At 37.4% G+C, this 16617-nt stretch overlaps 1 protein-coding gene across 3 annotated transcripts in view; it reads left to right on the top strand.

Annotated features, from left to right (window-relative positions):
• Window positions 1–8638: 8638 nt before the first annotated feature.
• LOC135081197 (U8-agatoxin-Ao1a-like) overlaps window positions 8639–16617 on the top strand; it is a 65921-nt gene continuing 57942 nt past the window's right edge. For 2 of the 3 annotated variants that reach the window (XM_063975946.1, XM_063975944.1), the window contains exon 1: window positions 8639–8712. The gene's annotated coding sequence lies outside the window, so the exon portion shown is untranslated. The other variant, XM_063975945.1, reaches the window with a different exon arrangement.

Genomic DNA, 16617 nt, shown 5'->3' with positions numbered 1-16617 from the left:
AAACAAATCTAAAACGAGCGTAGTAGTTTGCGACCGAAACTGAAAGACTAGTGTTGCGTGTTTTAACTCGATGAATGTATCGATATTTTTGTATCACAGATTTACGTACACAACTATCGATACATGCTTTATCCTGGGAAATGGAATATCCAGGAATGTTTGTTATTGTTAGCGCCATCTATGGGCGCAAGAAAACAACTCATGACGTCAAAGGCGCATGACATGAAAATTATCTCTCAGTCAGTAAGCACTGGCAAGTGTCCAGTTTGGTATGAATGTTTAACTAAATGAACTGGAAACGTAACCTAACTCTCGTAGAAGTTTTTCTAGATCTACCTACTTTTTACACCTAGATAATTTTGCTCTTGAGTAGATTGAGTGTGGATTGTTAGGCTTTTCGGCGAGATCAGTTATTGTATCACAAATAGTCAATAGCAAAGTTACCTGAATAACGTTATTCACAGTTTTACTGTGAATACTAAGAGATATTTATCGACAAAGTATCGATAAATCTATCGAGAGCATCACTATTTACGAGCTCCGTTTGCGTAGAGCTCGTAGCAATGAGTTCATATAAAACTAAAGCTAGTTACCAACTCGGTGCTTACTTGGTAAAGAAAAACATTTCGCGGAAAACTGAAATGCAGTATTTTTATCCGATACCACGAAGGTTTCAAAAGTTTTGATTTTAGACGAGAAAACAATAGCGCGATAGCGTACTTAGCAAACTAGGTCGTTTTATTTTTGGTTCAGAATATTCTCCCAATTGTTAAACATAATGTGCTTTAATACTTTTATTTTTACCTAAATTACACATTCTACATCTAATCTATTAATAAAAAATTGATTTCAATATTTTCTGTGTTGTTTTGTTATCGCTATCCACAAACATCACTAGCGAAAAAAATCCGTCATTTGTTTCTGACATGTGCCTATCGGAACCGTTACAAGCAAAAAGTTAGCCACAGAGGAAAACCCGAAATACCTTTTTTAGCCAAATAGAACACCCGACGCGGAAGATTCGGAATGCACCAGGATATGGGGCAGGTCCCAGGGGAGTAAAAAATTTAAAGGAGTAGGACCAAAAATCAAAGCATTTAGGAAATAAAACATTCGCGACAGTATCGATATGTTATCGAATAAAAATCTACAACGCATGTTAGCGGTTTTGCACTACGTCCGTATCATTGAAAACACGTTGGCCTTTGCCAGAGTCCTTTTAAACCGCCTAAAGGATTAGTCAGAACAGATCCTGCCCGAAACCCAGTTTGGCTTCCGACCTGACCGAGGTACCTGTGAAGCTATCTTCTCCGTGCGTCAATTACAGGAAAAAAGCAGAGAGCAGGGTTGTCAGCTATATCTCTGCTTTGTTGACTTGGAGAAAGCGTTCGATAGTGTGCCTCGTGAAGCTCTCTGGATGGTGCTGGGAAAATTAGGGTGCACGGGAAAGTTCGTGAGACTTCTGAGACTCCTTCACGACGATATGCAGTGCTGCGTCGCCGTAGACGGCGAACAGTCAGATTTCTTCCCCGTTACCTGTGGGGTGAAACAAGGGTGTGTGCTAGCGCCCACACTGTTTGCTCTATACTTTGCGGTGGTAGTCAAAGAGGTTCTACAAACTGTTTCTGAGGGAATCCGCATCCGTTTTCGCACAGATGGCAGCCTGTTCAACTTAGCCAGACTTAAGGCGCGCACTAAAGTCTCGTATGCACTGATCACTGAGATCATGTATGCTGATGATTTGTGCTTTCTAGCAGAATCCTCAGAAGGCCTGCAACAGCTGATGTCCGTCTTTCACCAGGCATGCTGCAAGTTCGGCCTGAAGATAAGTGTCAAGAAGACAGAAGTGATGTCTTTGGACACAAATGACCACGAGTCTCTAAGCATTATGCTTGGTGAGGATGTACCGAAACAGGTGGATAAGTTCCGATATCTGGGGAGTACTATAACATCCAAATGTGACCTTGATGCCGAGATCAGCAGCAGGATCAGTGCTGCAGCTGCAGCATTTGGGAAGCTGCGTTCCAAGGTTTTCTGCTCGCATGACCTAAAGCTGGCTACAAAAATTTCAATATACATGGCGGTTGTGCTGCCAAACCTACTGTACTCCTCCGAGGCGTGGTGCGTGTATCGCCACCATATACGCACACTGGATCGTTTCCACCTCAAATGCCTTCGTACCATCATGAAGATTAGATGGTCTGATCGAGTGCGCAATACCGAGGTGCTACGACGAGCCCATGTGGGTGGCATTGAGGCCTATATAATGCGTCGCCAACTTCGATGGTGTGGTCACGTATCACGTATGACGGAGGAGAGAGTGGCGAAGCGCATCTTCTACTCTGAACTTGAGGAGGGTAAGCGGAAACATGGCGGTCAACTCCTCAGGTACAAAGATGTACAGAAGCGGCACATGAAAAGATGCAACATTGAGCCCTCTCAGTGGGAAGGTTTGGCAGCACAGCGTCCAGAATGGCGGGAAATTGTGAAAAGGCAAGTCCACGAGTTCGAGGTGCAGCGTACGACTGAACTCGACGCGAAGCGCGATGACTTGAAGGCCCGTCCATCTGCCGCCATTCACTATAACGATGTTGGCGGCGTGCTCAGATGCCCTCAATGCGCGAGGGATTTTACCGCGAAAATAGGCTACGTAAGCCATCTTCGGGCACACCAGCGCCGCCAAGACAGCTAGGAGTCGGAGTGGTCGCCATGGCCGAAATCGGTCGGATGGATCATCATCATCAACTTAATATTAGCCGTGATTGCAGTCAAATATTTGATTTGTGCTGCATAAAAAATTCGGGGCGGAGTAGTCTTAGAACTATTCGTATGATTTCTCTACCATTTTTTGACGATACTGGTAAAGCTTATGTTGGTCTTTCAGCTGCAGGATAGAAACCGATATAGCCCGCAGAATTGACAAACTTGAGTGGCAGTAAGCAGAGCACATGCCCCGTAGAATTTTGATGGCCGTTAGGGTGGAAAGTTCTCGAGTGGCGACATGTAGTAGGTATAGGCACTAGGTCATTGGTTCCCAAACTTATTTGAGACGGGCCCCCTTTCGACCATACTAAAAATTCCGCGCCCCACTGCTCCAGTCAGGATTATTTATAGGTCGTATCGAGCAGTCTGGAATGCATTCTCTCAGCGGTCGCAGGTTTTTCATACTTAAGTACACATAATTATGGCTCTTTAAAGGTCTTTGCGCGTCCCCTGGGGAGCGCGCCCCCCACTTTGGGAAACAATGCACTAGGTGGACCAGACCAGCGATCTGGTAAAGGTCGTGGGAAGCGAATGGATGCGGAGAGCGCAGAACCGGTCGTTGTAGAAATGTTTGGGGGAAGCCATTGTTCAATAGTAGTCGTCTTTTGGTTTCTGGTCTTTTAGGTTGGTTTTGTGGTTAGATTCTTTGACGGACCTTCTGGGCGTTCCTATTTTGTGTGTTCCTGACAAAATCTCTGTGCGGTACGAATACGTGACGTGACCGACAAGCTGGATGCGATCGAACCGCTGGATTGGTCCAATTTGTGGATTTGCACTCCACACAAGTTTTGTGTAGCCATGTTGAACTTTCCGCCTTTAAATAACTGCACTGGCTTTAGACTGTTGGCTATGGTGGTGCCTCATGCGGCGTCCGTGGTGAAATTGATGGGAAACAGGAATCGGAATATCTCTCTGATAAGTTCCCGTCTGTTAATTTAGCTCTCAAACAAGTTCAGTTTAGATTTCAATATAGCAAGAAAAAGTTTAGATCAAGGTAATTCTTAACTACGAGTAGGTGCATGAATAGCCCATAGTCAGACTTTTGAGATTAATTATTTTTTAAAGATTTCTATTTAAACATTAACTCAGAAATCATTTTAAATAAAGAAATTAAAAAGGAGGGTCTATGTTTATTGGATTTGTTATTGACATAAGACAAGCTGCATTCGGGAATACTTTAGACGTGAGGTTCTGATCACTATCCTAGACTAGATATCATAAATAATTTGACGACTATATGCACGCAACTTATTACTTTTTCATGCACTTTATTGAACGAATTTTGATGAATCTACATCAAAATAGCATTCAAGCTATAATTCATTGATATCCACACGGACAAAGTCCCGGAAAGAAGGTATTACAAGCTATAGAATTGCGCCTGAACTAATACTTAGTATTTAGTTCATAAGACAAAGTACACGCTAAAGTATTAGGCACTGACTAAGTACTTGGTCTCAGACGTTAGTGCTAACTTAAAGCACCCTCCATCTTGCTGACACGTCGAGGCGAAATGCACTGGTGCACTAGGATACATTTTGAAACTTATTTTCAGGGGCGTACGGTGCATATTAAGTAATCAGGCTGAAAATTAGAGGTTTTGAGCTTATGAACACTTTGAAATAAATAATGCCAGCACGTGCATATTTCACTGGCAATTCTATATTGTTGATGCAATAGTGATTGGTCCTATTTTTTTCGTAGCCAGATCAGTTGATCACTTTATCATTTGGGCTACTATTTCATGAAATGGATGATAGCTTAAACGGATCATATTTTTAAATATCAAAGTTTGATGACGTGACAATGCACGGTGTCTCACTCATGGTCAAAAAATTCCATCAATTCAAGGTGCACAAAAAAAATATTATTAAAATTATGTAATTAAAAAAGTGATAATAATTATGTAAGGTGCGATTGCGGTCAAATACGTGGCTTGTTCTGCATAAAAAATGTTTTTTCTTTATCCAATTCATTCACTTCATAGTATCCTTGTGAGTTATACATGAAACCCATTCAACTATTATTAGTGTGTATCAGTAATGATCTATAAAAAACGACTATACCGACACTCAGCCTGAGTGGTTAGCGACTATAAACAATACAAAGTGTGAAACTCCATTACAGGTGCCTCCATTTTGCAGAACCAGATAATCCAATTAATAAACACGCTGTGAACGAACCGTGGACAGTAATTAATACCTACATAGTGTTCAACAATGTTGCTTACAAAATGTTTTAAACCTTGTCCAACAGATAGAGATTGAACTAAATTAACGAGTAGAAAATAGCTTTTTTATAGATTCACGGTCGAATTGTGATTTAATTTAGAAAGAAAGAAAATCAATTTATTTTGGTAACATCAAATTCAGGCAACAAAGTTACATACACAAAAAAAAACTAAGCTGCCAAAAAAGGTCACCCACTCAGTAACATATTGACAGTGTGACTGTCAAGACACTTATTTTCAGTGGGAGCCTTTTAAGCAGCGTCATACAACAAATAAATAAAAGAGAAGTTTACCTAGTTCATCATCATCATTTCAGCCACAGAAATCCACTGCTGAACATAGGCCTCCCCCTATGATTTCCTCGCTCGGTTATCCCTCCTCCTTTCTGCCTTATTTACATAGTTTCACCTTGATCATTTATCATAATGAGGCTATCGTTTTAGCGCTCACCAGTTTGCGCCACTGTAGAGTAAGGTCCTGTCACTTGCTAGTAGCGAAGACAGTGGCACCAACTGGTGAGTGCTAAAGTGGTAGGAGGACTATCGCATTTGCACTCATCAAGATGGCGCCACTGTAGAGTAAGGTCCTGTCAATCGCCAGGGGTGCCAACTGTTAAGTATAAAAACGATAGCCCTCATTAGGATTTTTTTTTAGTTATAGGGTCCATGTATTACTACATATTATTGGTTACAACGACAGCATTGTTCTCCAATTATTTTATGAATTACTAGCTTTCCGGCCGCTGCTTCGCCCGCGTCAAATTTTGTCTGTCACAGAAAAACTTTATCGCGCGTGTCGTTGTTTCAAAAACCGGGATAAAAGCTATCAAATGTCCTTTCCCGGGACTCAAACTATATCTATGCCAAATTTCATCAAAATCGGTTCAGTGGTTTAGGCGTGAAAGCAAGACAGACAGACGAGTTACTTCCGCATTTATAATATTAGTATACATAGATATAGATTAGTATAGATTATTAAACTTCTATACCAGATCGATCAAAATCCAATATGAAGCTTGCAGGCTTTAAATACAATAGCTAAAGATCTGTATTTCTCAAAAAAAATCTATCTATACTTATAATAAATCTGTAGAGAGGTCAATTCTGTACATGAAATATATTTTCAAAATAACTATCAGGGGGTGATTAGTGATCGATACTGATGCCAAAAATGCAATTAGTAAAATTTTTGTCTGTCTGTCTGTCTGTCCGTCTGTATGTTCCTTATAGAAACAAAAACTACTGGACGGATTTTAACGAAACTTGGTACAATTATTCTTCATACTTCTGGGCAGGTTATAGTATACTTAAGAATTCCCAGGGGAACAGGAATTAGCGGGAAAATCCTTTTGTATGAAAAATCTAAACCGCTTAAGTTAGACGCTTGGAATTTGGCATGTAGGTACCTTAGTAAACTAAAAGCTTAGTTACAACAAGGAATTCCCGAAATTTCCACGGGAACGGGAATTAGCGGGAAAATCCTTTTGTATGAAAAATCTAAACCGCTTAAGTTAGACGCTTGAAATTTGTCATGTAGGTACCTTAGTAAACGCAAAGCTTAGTTACAACAGGATATTGCAAAATTCCTACAGGAACGGGAGTTAGCGGGAAAAAACATTTGTATGAAAAAATCTAAACCGCATAAGATAGATAAAGGGGGTAAAACGGGATCCACGCGTACGAAGTCGCGGGCGGCCGCTAGTACCCAATAAAAGCTTTCAAAGCCAAATTAAATCAAATTTTACGGGTGAAGTGTAAAATAAACTTGATTCATCTGTACACAATTTACCCTTTACTGGACTTAAATCTTCAAGTGGTCAAACCAAAGCCCTACCCTCAACGTCAGTTAGCTGTCAATTTGATTTGTCCAAAGAAGCTACCTTATGCAAATATTCCACTTTGACGCTGTTCCGAAACTAATTATAGTTTCCCATTAAATTAGAATATCGTTTCAGTTTCCACGTAAGGACTTTGCTGTTGTAAAGTCGCACTTATTAGAACTGCATAAGATCGCAGTGTAGCTTGATACGTCAATGTATGTATGTATATCTTAGGCTGGGTTGCACCTTACTTTAACGTGAAAAATCTGTCAAACTCCATACAAAAAGCACCGGTTATTGTTATTGATACGGTTAACACGTTCATTACCAGTACGATTTTCATGATGTCTTCTCGGATGCCGCCTACATTTTACGGTAGACTCGCCAGGCGAGTCGCCGGCACTACAATATAAATTGAATCGACTCGCCACGCGAGTTTACTTGCACTACGTAAGGGTAAATTCTATGTTTTGTTATTTTTGTGGTCGTCACAGTGTACGTAACGTATTTAATGCAATTAAAACATATTTTGACTATTCGGCGTACTTTAAAATAAGGTGGTGCAACTCAGCCTTAACATCTAACCCGCTGCACTTGAGAAGTTTTCCTAGGTTAGTTACATTTTCTCACTTATAAGAACTGCATAAGGTGCTACAGCGTGGCTTCATGAGCTGTTGGATGTATTTTATCTAACGGTTGCACTTGAGAATTTTTCCAGTTAAGGGTGCGCGGGTGACGACCAATAACACTTTGTTGACAACTACTGCGGCCTGTGGGTATATACAACGAGGTGATATAACCAGAGACGGGTAAGTTATTCAAAATTGAATTTGAATTTTTAATTTAAACAGCATGTTGATATTACCGCAAGCTCTATTTTTAGTACGGACAAAGTTTAGAATTCTAACTCTTTATTTGTATGCGCTTTGTAAGGACTTCGGGTAGGAGTCGTTAAATCAGATAGAAATCACATAATATTACGCGTTTTCTTCAGGTGAGGTTGTGATAGAACTCAAGTTCGTACAATCGAAACATTTAAAACTGATGAGGAACACTTTTCCAAAAGATCCTTCATTTCTTTATATCGTACAATAATAAACAACGTCATGCCTTTTATTCTAATTAATTAATTTGCCTTTGAAAACATTACAACTATTTTTTTAGCACGCAGGTAAGCGTAGGAATTGCAAAACACACGTTTAATATTCTTTAGGGAAACATTCTGTACGAAACACCTGTAGCAGCCCATGTATTATTTGAAAGCGTTATCTATGCTTCCAACCACCGCTGAACTAACACTTAGTGCACTAAGTGTTCTCTACCGTGTACCATCAATACAGCGTTTTAGTAATTGGCACTGAAAACCAATATATTCTCCTAGCCAGAGAAAACTTGAAAATTTCCACATTGCATTGTACTTAACCCCTCTATACATATACGTCCGCCCACTGGCAAGCTGCATGTCCTTCGTACCTAAACATTTACATTTTCTTTAGTCACTAAAACAGGCATATCAAAATGTTACGATACATTACTGTGTTTCAGTATTTTCTGTTTAGTTGTTTGTTTTTGAAAACATTCTTCTTCTTCCTTGGTCCCTCACTGATGAGGATCGCGACCACAGATAGTGTTCCTCCACTGACTGCGGTCATAAGCTGTGTGGACTGCATGATGCAAACTTCCCCACCTTTGAAAACATAGGTACCATTTTTTTCACATTTCAGCCAGAGAAAACCTGAAAAGTTCCACGTTGCACTACAGTTACAATACACTTAACCCCTCTATATACGTCCGCCCACTGGCCATCCGCCTGTATAAGGGCAGGCACCGCGGTGCCGCGCTCACTCGCGACCCAGCCGCCGCCCGATCAGTCGGGTAGGCGAACTCCCGAACACCGCGCGTACGTTTGTATTGTACCCTTTTTGTACCCTGTTGTACCCTGGTTTGTGTTACCCTGTGCGTGTATTGGATTTGCCGGCTCTGGTAATGTAGAATTTTGTGTATTTTTTTGGAGTTTTGGGTAATTATTACACCGGTATTTAGGGGTTAAACTTCGTGAGTCAGCTACGATGTTTTTAAATGATTTTCAATGTCAAATATTGCATTTTCTAATTCAATTGATTTAAAATAACCTTATCAAATATGAATTTAAAATCCGAAAGATATTTTTATAATTTTACATTGAGTACCCGAAATTATGTAAGAAAACAATTTTGTGTTTTCAAAGTCTGTTCAGGTTATGCCAGATGTTTGTTTAAACCCCGTTTTTGCATTTTTTGAGAAAACAACGTTCTCGATGGATATTGAAATTGTTTAGCGTTTCGTCACTCATGAATGTCTGGCCGGTAAAGTATAATCAAAATGTTTTTGTAGTTTGGCATGTTTTCGAAACCGGCGCCGTGACAATTATGTAGAAAGATATTAGATAGTCTTAAATATATTTCACACCACCACAAAAACGGATAATTACAAGAAATTTTAAAGATAACGGCATAATTTAGAATGTCGATTAAGTGCTTATGAATTTTTAACTTAAGGATCTTAATCTTGTGGATGATTTTTAATTTTGTTGGGACGGAATTTCTAAAAGAAATGAGGCAAGCCACAAGGTTCTCGGACCTTTCATCTAATGAGATTTTCGTTTACCCGTCACTTGTCATAAAAACATTTTATTAGCTCTTACTCAGAAGCTTATAGCAATAATAAATGCACAGTTAGCATGAAAAGAGTTTAGGTATACCTGTTTAGTTATAAATAATATTGATAAGAAGGCTGTAATATGACTTTTTTCTTTAATTTTGGTATATGTGGCGGTACGCAGCTGATCTATTCTTTTTTTTCTTTTTTATTACTTGTGATTTCACATTAATAAACACAATTATTGAATAGGTAGGTATATAGGCTACAAGACGGCTTTTCGGCAAGTCTTATTAAGAGGCAAGCAAAAAAAATTTGCCACCAATAAAGACAAAATAAACTTCAATACTAAAATAGACAGACACGGGTCTTAACGCGACATATAAGATTGAGTTACTGAGTTTAAAATCGTATAGAATAAACTTCATAGAATACTTACTTTAGTATATTTTCAAGTCATGCAGTAATTTCGTATTCAAAACTAGTTTTGCTCATAATTTCATAGGCGTAATTAATGAACAGGCGAATTATCCTTTTCGAATATCCAATGAAAGGGATACCGTGACTTGATTATCTGGCTACCTGCCTGAATAATTTACTTTGAAGGAAAACCGTAATTTCATTTTCATTATCTTTTGAACGGAACATGTGTTTTGTAAAAAAGATTACTGAAGAAGATGTTTATAAATTAATAAATGATTTAATTTGATTACGGAAATTTTGAAATAGAAATTGCATTTCCAATTTCATATTTTAATCTTGGGTTTTCTGGGAATTACAATGTCACCTGTATGAATCTGTATTTAAAGTATGGCTGAATGAAAAATACACTTTTAATTACCTACCATCGGTAAATCAAGTCTATTTCTAAAAGAAATATTAACTAAACATTGATTAATTATTATCTGTAATTAAGTACAGATTTGATAATGAAATCTACAGCATCATCACTTCTCAAATACGTTGAAAAAGCGCTAATTCATAAATTGAATTAATTACTCGTACTTTTTAGACTTTTGACAGGTTGTAGAGTTTGCTCTTAGTTTTAAAAAATGTTATAAAGTATGTTTTCTCTTCAAGGCTCTTTCGTAAATGATTGATGGATGAACTTTTAGTGAAAATTGGGTCTTTCCGCTTTGCGAACTTTTAAAAGCAGGCCTCTACAAAAATTTAGACTGTAATTCTTATTTTTTAAATTCAGGGTCAGCCATTATTATAATTTAGGCTCGGGTAGGTTGTGTTTCAGAGGTTTTAGGGTATCATCAATTTTGTCCCTTTTTATATACGAGTATTTGGGTCCGACCCTAAATATTTTGGAGTAAAGCTACAATAGCCTAATATTTTTGTTGTATTTATTTTTATAAGGCCTAAAAGGATTGTCGAATACGATCTCTTTTTGCTCAAATACAAGGTATGTTCCCAATATAAAATAAAGGTACTGAAAAGAAAACAAAAACCATAAACAATATGCGACATGGTACGAAAAGATCCTTCATATTTGGAATATTGTCAAGCTCTCTGACATGAATTGGTAAACTTTGTAGCACATTTTTCCTCAAGTACACGTTGCAGTTAAGTGTCATTTTCTTTTTGATTAAAATATGTAATGTGGCAGTTCTCCTCTCAAATGTTAATTACTAGTCTGTAGCTACCATACAACTCATTAGGCTGGGTTTAGGTCTTAGATCTAACTTTTTCTCTGTCGTGAAGGAAAAAAGGATTGGGCTCATTTTTAGTCTTTAAAACTCATTCAAGCTTGATTGGTTGAATTTGAATATTTACACCAATCAATTGGCTTGAATCTGTCACTTAAGCCACTTTGAATTAAATTTTGAAAGACATTTCATTTCAGATTTTTTCTGAATTTCAAACTTTCAGGCTCGTTTCAAGTTTCAAAAGAAGTGTCAAAGTGAAATGAATACTTTCTCTCCCTGTTTTGCCTTATTTTAATCAATAGTGGATTTGTAGCAGCTCTGAGAATGCTGTTTGTTAGATTTATAGTGGGGGTGGGGAACCGTAAAAGGAGCTTATCTGACTTAAAGTATAAATATACTACAGATTCGCTTGGATTTAAGCATTGTACTAAGCATAGGCAATTAAAGAATTTGAAAGAGTATTTATCTCGCGTTTTAGTGAAACTGAAAACTTAAAAAATATATAAGCTTTTACGTATGGGATCTGGAAAGTATGTAGGTACATAAGCAACGGTTGGGATTTTTAAGCTCCTTGTCGCCTACCTCGAAATGAAACTAATGTCAAATTATTTAAAGGCATGTCATATTTTCTTTTTATGTAAAATTGTCTATACCTACTAAAGGCACCTCCGCGATAGTTTAATCTACCCTTATCTGTAGGTATCCGAGCAGCAGAATTAATCCGTTGTTTGATCATCCATCAATGGGCCACCCTGTATCGTTTCAGCCAAACTACGTCCACTGCTGGACAAATGCCTCCCCTAAGGCTTTCCTTGCGGTCCTACGCTGCCCGCATCCAGGTTCTTCCCGCAATCTTTATACCACCCTGTATATTATAGATCTAAAAGGGAAAATTGCTTTTAACTTTGCATGACACTCGTACTTTGTTTACCATCTACCATACGAACCCATTCGGGGAAGAGGAACGTGACGCGTAAACAGATATACGGAATTCGATTACCATCTTCAATTGGGTTCCGTAAGCCGATGTGTTAAACGGGCCTGTCGACAAGCATTCTCGACGTTATCCCTAAAGAAATAAGGGTGGTGATAAAGAATAAACGCACGGAAACGTAATTTTATCGAGAATGCTATAAGTGATATAGTTGGGATAGCTGGAGAGGCGTCGGATTGAACGTGGTTTGCTTTGAATCTATCGGCGGAATGTAACCGCGTACCCTTATCAAAATAACGGCTTTAACACTCGGCCGTTAAGTTTAACTAGGCTTCAGGGGGCATTTTATTGGGTAAAAATTGGATAAAAACAATTACATTTGGCACGCTTTTTATATGCATGCTGAATATAAAAATTGCACTCAACTAGATAACGCTGTGCAGCACCATAAAGTTAGTAGCGTGATTACAATAATCTAACGCCCGTATTCACAAACGATGCTTGCTTAAGTGAAGCAGAAAATCGAACGCACAGCGTTGAATATAGCTTTGGTTCGTGCTTCACCCTGTGCGTCCACGCGCACTATGAGACCTCATAGTAATGTTTGTGAATACGGGCGTAAGTAGTGTGACTGCCATCTAATCTACCTGGTGTCAAACTATGTATATGTATGAGCTCAATAAGATTGACTGCTGAAAGTTACCTTCGTAAGTCATTTGTTGTCTGCAAATAGGCTTTTAAAAAACGCTTTTACACGTCCCAACAGTAATAGTAGCTCAGATTCATTATTTAACGACATCATTCAATGTCCACACGAAGTGAAGAACCCAGAAGTTCTGAGTAGTAGCAATAAATAGAGTTCAACTCTATCCATAAAGGTAATTGATATAGCGATAATAATGATCTGACATATAAAACTGACCCTTATCTCTAGATATAAATAAAGTTCACTCACACAAGCCAATAACCAACTCGATCCTCGAATTGCGGATCATAACTCTCTCTAGCTATTGTATTTACGATTTGAGCTCCAGAAACCTCCTCTGGGAGAGATTCAGGTTCAGTTGGACGGACGTACAAACCTACATGTCTACATTATTTATAAGGCTCAAATGTGCTGACTTTGAAGAGGTTTTCAGTTTCAGGATTATTTTCTTGCTTTATTTTAATAAGAGTGGTTAGGTTGAGGTTTTTCTTTATAAATGTAAAGCAAAGAACGCACCTTCTTAGCTCAGTTGAAGGGTACAGGGGCAAAACAAGAAATGTCACAAAAACAAAAAGTTACGTAACATGAACATTTAAATTTAAAGTTTAAATATTCTTATGTGTCACTTAAAATTATAAACTACTAATATGAATACATATGACTAACTATTACTTGTTTTTACGCTTTTTGTATAATTTCAAATAAAAATACGCGGGAAATCGAAAATATTGCCATCAAAAATATACTTTTGAATTTTAGGGACATTCCTTGTTTTGCCCCTGTACCCTTCATTTTATTTAAAAACATTCAATACATGTCATTATCAGTAATGCAAAGAAAATAAAGAAATATTTTCATATAACAAGATATAGAAAATAATTAAGTCAGATATAGAATTGACCTTTGTTTCGTGTAGGTTAGATCTCAAAAAATTTGCTCAGAATCGAATGTCACGAGTGTTCTTCGAGTAAATAAATTGAGGAGAGTTTTTTTCTGTGTTAAGTTTTGAGAGAGCTGTGTGTAGGAAGGGTTCCATAGGCAAAATCAGCCAGCCAAAAGTTTCTTTAGAAGTCTAAACGAAAGTTTACAACTTAAACTTCAAGAAAATTGTTACTCGCTCCCTTTAAACTATTTGGGAGTACAATTTACTAACTCTGCACTGATAAAACAACCTGTACTTGAAAACAGAATCCTAAACAATCCATGTTACTTTAACAATCTTTTGCCTCCCCTAAGAAAGCCTGCACTGCACAATTATTACACTGAACTAAACGTAGTGTTAATATAATTGCATTCTCTATCTAGTTCACACGCTGGTACGCTTAAGGAAACTGTGTTAATTAGTATAAAGCACAACATTAATTGCACTCATGCCGAGTATAAAGTGCATCCAAAGACACATACAGTCAGCGTCAAATAGTTCGTGACACCCAAAGTAGTCAAAAAGTCCACCACGTCTTTGTTGCAATTGGAATAAGGTTTAAAGTAAATTTGGAGTAAAGTTGTCAACTTTTTGGCCACTTTGGGTGTCACGAAGTATTTGACGTTGACTGTACCACCAACCGTGTGGAACTGAGATAGCGTTTAGTAATTTTGTGATAATGTTCACTTACTATGTAATTGCTATCACAAACTCATTTATTCAATCGTAAGCGAGCGAGAGGTGAGAAACTCGCTAGGTTTTAATCGATATTAAAATATCAAGTGTTTATACAATCTTATCATTTAATGAGACCGGTTAAAATGTACCCTGTGTACATAATTTGACATTTTAGTTAATCCGTCCACGCGACACACAATTTAATTCGGAACAGTTTGACTTATTGAAGTTTTCAGTACTTAAATTACACAATTAAAAAAATATAGCGATAATTTTATTCTTAGATAATTTTATGAACTGTGTAGTACTTAACTACGAAAATAATGGTCCTTCGTTTTTGACTCTTTTGCTTTAAACCTTTAATTAATGAACAAACGTAACTTCACTCTCTGCCAGCGCCTAATGTCTGTCTTAATTGCTGAAATGGCAACAATAAATAACTAAGATTAAGTGGCAAACTACTCTCAAACCGCTTTAGTGCCGGTGCGCGTCGCTGCCGTTTCACTAAATTATTTTTTAACAAGATTACTCGAAAACCGATTAAAAACTCATCAGTTCGGCCGAGCTGCTTGAGGAGATTATTAAATGTTATTTTTGTGACGTTTTTAACGTTTTTACATTGATAAACCCACAAGATGGACTGAAGACCCCATAAAGGTAGCAAGAAGGCGCTGCATGAAGGCCGCTACCAACCAGGCGACGTGGAAATCATTGGGGGAGGCCTGTGTTCAGCAAGGGACGTCCTGTGTGTGGATGATGATGATGATGATATTGATAAATAATATTTTGGCGACCGATGCCCGATGAATCGTACATGTCGTGCAGTTACTACGATTGCGACTCTTAAATTCACAGAATTTGAAGATATTGTTCTACTGTATTTATTTTCATTTATACGTGACCATTTTAAACTACGTGCCAGTAGGCTAACATACCCAAAATTCACTTTCTTTGATATACAATATACATAATAATATTTCGACCGTTATATTATTAATGTTGTAGGTAAATTATTTACATAGGAACATTGCTTCAAGTGTTTATTTTTACTTACGTTCACGCCGTGTTTTTACGACATTTTCTGCGAAGAGGAGACCCATGTCATAATATATTGTTATGTTTCCATAATGCCGGTGCCTTCCTTGCGGGTATCGGTAATGTATGCTCACTGAAAATCTCTCGGAAAAGCTGACATTCTACCCTTCAAATCGATGTCCCAATGAAAAAAGTAATTTGATATTACGATCTAAATAAATTGATGATGATGACGAATTTTTTAAAATTAAAATTGACTATTAATTCGAGTTTTAACGGCTGGTTGAAAGAGAGCGAATATACAGGGTGTTAGGTAAATTATTTTAATTTTCATACAAATCGGATTTTATAAAATTTATTTTGTATGAAAATTAAAAAAACATAAAATGATGATATCGAGTTTCTGACTTCACCGTAGTACCATTTATATGCCCATGTTAACATGGGCTAGTGTCGGCTCATATACCCATTTACCTAACACCCTGTATATACGTTAGGATGAAGTCAGAAATTCGATATCTATTTATTTTTTTTAATTTTCATACAAATTAAATTTTATAAAATCCAATTTGTATGAAAATTAAAATAATTAAAATGAAGATATCAATTTTCTGACTTCACCATACCATTTATATGCCCATGTTAACATGGGCTAGTGTCGGCTCATATACCCATTTACCTAACACCCTGTATATTCGCTCTCTTTCAACCAGCCGTTAAAACTCGAATTAATAGTCAATTTTAATTTAAAAAAATTCGTCATCATCATCAATTTATTTAGACTACAGGAGCACAACCCTCTTTAGGTTGTGTTTGTTTACCAGAGGTAAAAAAGTAGGATTTAGCCCAAAAACTCTTCAAGCTGGTTGACCTCCACGGGAATGGTACTTAAACCTACCTAACTCCATCTTAAAGTTTTAAAAAATTCGTACATTACGAGTACATCTCCTTCAGATTAGTTTTTCTTCGTTAATCTTCTTTATCAATACTGTAATTGATTGTTATGATATTTAAAATATATTTATGTTAACTTTTGTAATTTCTCCATAAATCGAGGAAAGTTGCGGCTTTTCAGACACATCAGTCAGTTTGACAAATTGAATTTGCGTCAGATGTTCACGGAATAAGTGATGTTTTGTTTGTTTTCTTTACGAAGCAAAAAATGTTACGATTTTTTCTATTGTTTTTCATTGAAACACGAATGGGGAGTAACAAATTGTATGTCGACCGTCACATTT

Source organism: Ostrinia nubilalis, chromosome 19, assembly GCF_963855985.1.
Source record: "Ostrinia nubilalis chromosome 19, ilOstNubi1.1, whole genome shotgun sequence".
Lineage (NCBI taxonomy): Eukaryota > Metazoa > Arthropoda > Insecta > Lepidoptera > Crambidae > Ostrinia > Ostrinia nubilalis.
The sequence above is the reverse complement of the archived record's forward strand: the minus strand, read 5'-3'. Positions and strand labels throughout refer to the sequence as shown.